Here is a 7,953-nt window from a genome sequence, read left to right as displayed (position 1 = left end):
TGAAAGTTAAAACAGAAACTTTGAAAACAAACTTAACAAAAGCGATTTTGATGTAAATTAAGATGGTGAAAGGCTAGTTAGAGGGATCTTTCTCCACACATGACATATGCATATGACTTGATTTCCAGTTATTCTTTCGACAAACCATGAATGACAATGCCCCAAATTAACTAGATTGCACCAATTAATTTTTCAGATTTCCCTAGATTCATTGAATTGAATGGAAGACGCATTACAACCAAATTATTCTTATCAAGGACCCTAACTATGGACTACGCATGATAGAGACACATCAAAAATCATTAAGTTTAATGGAAATCATAAGCATTGACGAGGCATTCATAACTATGGAATACGCATGTTACTCTTGCCAAGGATTTACTTAACACAATCGTGACTAGCGACTTTTACTACTCATGAATATAAGTTCATAACGATTAGGTGAAATTCCCTTATATTCTAGCATCAAATTCATGCATGCAAACTAAGTATGCATCCTTAATCAACACACAAAAACAAGTTATCAATAAAATAGATAAGTAAACCACATTCACGATTTATGAAATCATAACTGGAGGAAATCAAGTCATATAAAACATATGATCATGGCTTCGAGTTCCCCTCTAATTATAAAGAAATTAGTTCCTCATGTTCGCAAATAAACAAAGATAACTTGAATTAAACATTGAAACAAAAGATGGAAAACACCTAGAAACGCTCAAATTCTCCCAAGGCTTAGGCATAGGCTCGGCACCAAGTGGCTCTTCCTTTCTCCTTCCTTGCAATCTGCGGCACAAGAGGGTGAGTGTGTTTAAGGGATGTATGAATGTAGAAAAATATGGTAGAGAGTGGTGAATGATTTGTGCAGCATGGGTTGGTATTTATAGGCTGGAATTCATGCCAAAATCCCTAAGGATTTGGATAGGTTTCTGAAATTAAAATGGGATAAGGATTGTGAAATCAAAACCCAAGTGGAATGGGTTAAAACAATCAAAAACCAAAGGGGATTAGGCTAATAAGGTGCGGCACTAATTCCTACAAGAAGAGGGATATATTTGGCCTAAATCAAGAGGGAAAAGGATTGAGATTTCAAATTCTAGAGCTTCTAGAACAAGGGGAAAAAGGCCAGATTTTTAGGTGTTCCTAGAACAGATGTTTTAGCACCAATCTAGGGGTTCTAGAAGGATAAGGTTCTAGAATCTGAAATATATAGTTTAAATACATAATTATCCCTTAGAAATAGCTGGAATCAAGGCACAAATTCATTTGGATAAGATAGGATAAGATAAGGTTAGGTTAGGCAAGGATAAGATAAGATAAGGTTGGATAAGGTTTTAGATATGGTTCCTTCTTTTGAGCTGATTTCTTATCTTCCTTGACTTGGATTTATTTCTTCACTCTTTTCAACTCATTCCTAGCCTCTTGAACTTCAAATTCGTCCATCTATCTTGCTCCCTTCATAAGCTATCCATTTGGTGCCCAAAATTGCCTCAAAACGCTCCAAATTGCACTTTCTTGCCAATTTTGTCATATGGACCTACAAACACACGAAAAAGGCTTAAAACACTATAATAAACACAAACAAACTATGAAAATGCAAGAAAACAAGCTAACTAAGTCGCATAAATATGCTCCTATCAGTAGCATATGTTGCGAGGCTGCTCGGCTTGTGGCTTATGTTGCCTTGGTTGACTCGGCTTGTGGCGTTGAAGGTGAGGGAGTCCCTTTTATAGAATAAAGGCTTGCTCTTCAATACATAAATGATGGGCTATAGTTGATGCTCGCAGCGAGGCGGTTGCTCAGCAGGCGGCGATGCTCTTTAATGATGGTGAGGGAGTCCCTTTTTATAGAATAAGGGCTCGCTCCTCAATACATAAGTGATGGGTTAAGAGTGATGCTCGCAGCGAGGTGGTTGCTCAGCTGACGGCGATGCTCTCTAATGAAGGTGAAAGAGTCCCTTTTATAGAATAAGGGTTCGTTATTCAATACATAAGTGATGGGTATCTAATGAAGGTGAGGGAATCCCTTTTATAAAATAAGGGTTCGCTCCTCAATACATGAATAATGGGTGCTCTCTAATGAAAGTGAGGGAGTCCCTTTTATAGAATAAGGGTTCGCTCCTTAGTACATAAATAATGGGCTAAGTCCCCCAAGTATTTTTCATGAGGCCCAGTTGCGGAAGCCCAATATATGGTACATAGTGTAGTCCCCCAAGTCTTCAGTCAATAGAGTCTGTTGGCTAGAGACTTCAAATTCAATCCATGTATGGGTCGAAGTGGCGGTTGTTCGGAGGCGGTCTTTGTATACCATGCGCTGAAGCTTTGTAGGTGAAGCTTTGAAAGTGAAGTTTTATAGGTGAGGCTTTGAAGCTGGAGCTTTTGTAGATGAAGCTTTGAAGTCGGAGCTTTGTAAATGAAGCTTTCGAAGCTGGAGCTTTTGTAAATGAAGCTTTTGAAGTTTGAGCTTTTGTAAATGAAGCTTTCGAAGCTGAAGCTCTGTAAATGAAGCTTTCAAAGCTAGAGCTCTATAAATGAAGCTTTCGAAGCTAGAGCTCTGTAAATGAAGCTTTCGAAGTTGATTGACATGAGTAATAGTCATGAATGTTTATGTTGATTGACACGAGTAGTGATGCTCATGGATGTTGACATGAGTGATGCTCATGGATGTTGACATGAGTGATGCTCATGGATGTTGACATGAGTGATGCTCATGAATATTTATGTATGATTGACATGAGTGATGCTCATATGATGGTGATTGTCATGAGTGATGCTCATGTATGATTTTTTGGAGGACAGGTTGTACTTTTGATCACCTGATTGGTGATAATAACGGCAGGCTGCTGAATAATTTTGGAGTACTGGACGTACTTTTGATCACCTAGTTGGTGATAATAGAGGCATGCTGCTGAATAATTTTGGAGTACTGGACGTACTTTTGATCACCTGGTTGGTGATAATAGAGGGTGAATCTTAAGTGGAGGGATGGAGGTTGGAGTTTGAAGCCATAAGGCCTGGCTCTTTTGGGCATATGGGCCTTCGCCCTCTACATAATATTCCAGCCCACTATTTTGGGCTTGCCGAAATGTTGCCCTTTTTTTTTGGCATGCTGCTTTCTTTCTTTATTTATGATTACCCTCTTGTGGGGTTATACAGATGTCTCCAAAAGATAAGAAAAGTAAATCACATCATTCAAAAAAGCTGCTGGGACTTGGCAATAACGAGATTTCTCCCTTCACGTCAACCTCAACGGTCTAGCTGTTGGAGGAAACCTTCACGTTGAGGCAGGTTTGGTCAGCAGGCATGGTCTCTCATACTTTGATAGTACAATCCTGGGAGCCTATATATATGACATGGATTAATAATAGAATGATGGTAGATGGCAGACGGAATAAATAAAAACTTATCTTTTCAGACAATGGAGTGGGTGGGCAACCATGCTTTCCACAACCATGCTTTCTACTTCATGTCTCGGCTTTTCTCCATCTCCAGACATCCTTTTTCTTTTTCTATTCTTTTCCTCCCTTTTTCTTTTTCTGCACCTTCAGACATCTTTTTCCTTTCTATATTCCTTTTCTTCCATTTTTCTTTTTTTCTGCTGCATTGCAGGTTTACAGCATGGGTGAACAACGAAAACCCTAGTAAAAGGTCAGTGTACTCCAGCTGTAAAAGGTCAGTATACTTATCCAAGTGCTTTTCTCTTTCCTCTTTTTCCTTTTCCACTTGTTGGTTGTAAAGGTCAGTATACTCCAGTTGTAAAAGGTCAGTATACTTATCCAAGTGCTTTTCTCCTTCCTCTTTTTCCTTGTTTTCCCGTGGCTTTTTCAGAAAGTGGGCATCTTCTGGTGCGCTCGCCTTTATTGCACCTGATGGAGGTGGAGACGTTAGGCACAACGGGACCACCAGGGACGACGAGGTTGAGGGTCCGCTGCTATGGATTTAAAACAAGTTTGTGAAATCTATAGAAGCCATTGTAACTGGTACACTGACAATTGCTGCATGCCTCACTGCTTTGAAATCCAACCTGGTAGCACATACACATCGCTTGAGCCACCGCCACCGCCTTCGTCGATTGTTCTGTTGTTTTTGGTCTTCTTCGGTTGTGGTGCCGCTGGACGATTCTGATAGGGTAGAGGTCCTGGGAGAGAGAGAGAGGAGCCTTGAGGGTGACGTAGGCCTTCTTGTAGTCGGGTTTTGCGATGAGAAGACCGCCACTTGCATAAACCCCCACCGACGGTTTTGCTTTCCCCTTCTGATGGAAGATCCAAATCTGCTGGAAAACCCCGTTTATCGGATTCGAACTCGAGATTTTTTATGGAAGATTTACTGCACAAAGACAAGAAATCGTCTTCGTTGTGGCATCTCCGCCTGCGTCTCTGACTGGTGGCACCTCAGAATCTCCATGAACCACTCTGCCTCAACCTGGATCTCGCCTGTGCTTAGTAGCTTTCCCCCTGAAATCTCTGGCAGGTTGTTAGGAAAATTAAACTTGGCGATGATTGCGGCAAGGCCAAGATGTGGGAAGACGAATCCCAGCGAACGTCCTCGTGGCCCACTACTACACGAAAGACCGCGCGACTTTAGCTCAATAGCGGGGAGTGAGAGCGGGAAGAGGAGAATGAGCGGGAGCAGCCACGAAAGCGACCGGAAGGTGTACGCGAACATAGGGGCGGGGCAGGCAGAGATATTGGGAAAAGAGAGCCTGGGGACGATGTGCAGAGTGGTGCTGGATGACAGCAGATACAGATGCAGTGAAATCGATGAGATTGTGGGTCGCTTGTTACAGATTGTAGTCAAACTGGAGAGAGAGAGAGCGAGAGAGAGAAATCTGAGAATTGTGAAGCTTGTTCGTAGCTGTTGCCATGACGGGGAGTTGGAGCGGAAGGCATGGGTTTTGCAGTGACTGTGCAGATGTTTGGTTCTTGGGTTTCTGCAGATTCACGGTGGAGAGATGAAAAAAATGAAAGAGAACTGACACAGCTTTTCGTGTCGTTTCCTACAGATGGCGCCAAATGTTGATGCACAAAACCAGAGGGGTCTTGGAACAACATAAATCCGACCGTGAATCTGCAAGAAAGTAAAAAAACACAAGATGTATCGTGGTTCACCCCAATGTTTGGGCTACGTCCACGCTGATGTTGATATTGTTTCACTCTGAATGGTGAATATACAAGAAGGCTAGAGGCAGTGTGCTCTCTAGCTGCCTCTAGCCTATTTTATGTGTTTGCCCTCTCTGAGATGTTTTCCCTCTTCCTATGGCCTAAACCTTGACCTCTCCCTAATGAGGAGAGTGAGGAGTCCTTTTATAGAATAAGGGCTCCTCACTTATTACATATTTGCCCCTTCATTTATTACCAAATTACATTTGAGTCCTCCAAGTATTTATACGAGGTCTAAATACAAAGGCCCTAAATATGGTATAAACAAGTACAAAAAACACTTTGCGCGATGCAGGTCCTTCGTCGTGCAAAGTAAAAAAATATCGCGCAAAAATTAGCCCAACGAACCTTCGTTGCGCGCCAACCGTTGCGCCAAGGCAATGACAGTAGGGTTTACGCGATGAAGAAGTAACCTACGTCGCGCAAAACTACTTTGCACAACGTAGGTGCAAACCTTTTTTTTTTAGGCAAAAATATTTTTATTTAATTCTTAATAAATATTATAATTAAATTCTAAACAATAATTAATAAACTAAGAAAAATTATTTAATTATAAAATATATGAAAATGTACATACAAGATGTCCGAACAAAAAAGAAAAAACTACAAGAAGTAGTCCTCTAGGTTTGATGCTTAATGTTTTCTTCTATTACAAATTCTCTCCAAGTAGGATTAGTATGATTAAGGGAACTTTAACGAAAAGTACCCGGTACTGTTCACTTTAACGAAAAACCACATTTTTACACTAAAAAGTCAATCCTGATACTATTCACTTTACCCTTTATTTTGTCCTTATCATTAAAACTCAAAGTTTTCAAGTCTTTTTCATTAGTTTTCCTTAGGATTGGTTAAACTGAATTATCAATTAAAATGTACCTTTAATAGAAGCTTCACCAGAGTCCTGCAGTAGAACTGGTTTCAATTTCCACCAAATCCTCTCTAGAAGCTTCGGTATTGTTATCCGACCTTATTCTGAAGGGGTCAAATTACTCCTATTCCCATCATCCACGACCTCAACCTATATTAAGATGCTGAACTTTGTAAATTCCAAAATTTTCATGATCAAAACACCAAACAGCCAATACATAAACCATTAGCATTTGAGTTTCTTATTCTGATGCTATTTGTTTCCTTTCTAATCCCACATGTTTTCGTTACAAGGTACCAAACGAACACGAGAACTACAACGAAGCGAAGAGATGGCTATGGTAATTGACAAAGTAGGAAAACAGGAATCTAAACTAGGATGGTGGTAAATGACACGAAGGAACACTGTGACATCAGACTGCTAATCAACTGTATTCTAACACATTCAACATAAAGGGGAAGCAAAACTGAAAAGGATTAAGAGCTATTCATAAACGAGCACATTATGCTTGAAAGTCGTAAACAAATCAATTCATGGCTGTGCACTGATGAGGATGACATTAACATCATTTTCAGAGTTTCAACTTTTTAAAATATGTGGATACCACAAATTTCGGGTACAGCTTTGTGGCGAGACAAGTTGGGAAGTTTTCGGGTTGTTCAATCCAGAGCTTGTGTGCTATGCCACCTGCTTTGAGCTTCTCTGACAAATTCACTATCTGGGGTTCTCCCTTCACCTCAAGGGTAACCTGCAAAAAGTTCACAAGGACATCGTAATCAAATTTTCAACAATTAGTACCAAGTGAAAATAAACAAAAACATTAATAAATACAAGTACAAAATTAACAGCTACAAGATAGAAATTAATACCAAATTGAAACCAATCAACCCCCATTTAAGATGGTTAACAGACCTGTCAAAGGTGGGCACTTTTTCTTCTCCGGAGGCAGTTTGAAATCCAACGGCGGTTAGGTCTCAAACAGCTTCAAAAGGTTGGCTGTTAGCCCAGTGGGGTGGCTCTGCCCAATCTCCAAACGAAATTTTCCAAATCAACATCCATTACAAAATACATCCAGAACTTCACAGTATTTACAAAGCTACCAATACACACTGCCCAGATACAACGAAATTTGATAAATCAGGATAAAATTACAAAGATAAATCAAGATTTTGCATATCGAAGTTCCCAAACCGATTCCAATTTTCAATGATCTACTGATTTCACAGCTAGAGATCGAAACCACTTGAAATATTTTTCTAAAAACAATTAAATCTTTGAATCAAATAGCATCACCTCACCACCCTAAACAGGTGGGGGAAAAAACCGTACACAGAGACGAGATCCGATACAGAAATTCTTCCAAACGCTTATCATACCCAGAGATTCAAGATGTCAAATTTACCAAAGTTTACTTGGTTTTTCATTCACACTCACAACGCACAACACCATCAACATCTTAATATTTGATTTAACACTAAAACCCTAAAATTCCTAACCCCCAAAATTCGATTTAACACTAAAACCCCCAATTTCTAATTTAATTTTCCAATCTAATTACAATACTGTAAACACGGAAATTCCTGCGATGAATGAGACAAGAACACATGTACAAAATAATATTTTGTATTAATGATTTTGGGGTTACAATCTCTCTCAGATTTAATCCTCTGATTCGATCTCCGTAAGGTGTTGATTTGTGGATGGGCTGCTGATCCAAACGGTCGTTGGGGCTTGATCTTTAGGATGAACAGTGGTGTACGGATCTTCAAGGGCTTTTGAGCTTGATCTTGAAGACCAGTGGATGAATTTATTGATGTTGTTGATCCAAAAGATCGTCGGGGGCTTGATCTTAGGATGAACGGTGATGAATGATGAACACTTTCTTCAAGGGCCGTCGGGGCTGGATCTTGAATTGGTGGAAGTTCTT

The 7,953-nt window shown here is 40.0% G+C and overlaps 1 long non-coding RNA gene across 1 annotated transcript; it reads right to left on the bottom strand.

Moving 5' to 3' along the window:
* Window positions 1-698: 698 nt before the first annotated feature.
* LOC126583233 (uncharacterized) lies at window positions 699-6,770 on the bottom strand. Its single transcript, XR_007609700.1, has 3 exons — window positions 6,631-6,770; window positions 6,035-6,176; window positions 699-1,537 (listed from the first exon to the last, which is right to left on the bottom strand). It is a non-coding gene; the product is annotated as an uncharacterized LOC126583233 (long non-coding RNA).
* Between the last annotated feature and the right edge of the window lie 1,183 nt (window positions 6,771-7,953).

This window comes from Malus sylvestris, chromosome 9 (assembly GCF_916048215.2).
Source record: "Malus sylvestris chromosome 9, drMalSylv7.2, whole genome shotgun sequence".
Classification (NCBI taxonomy): Eukaryota; Viridiplantae; Streptophyta; class Magnoliopsida; order Rosales; family Rosaceae; genus Malus; species Malus sylvestris.
The sequence above is the reverse complement of the archived record's forward strand: the minus strand, read 5'-3'. Positions and strand labels throughout refer to the sequence as shown.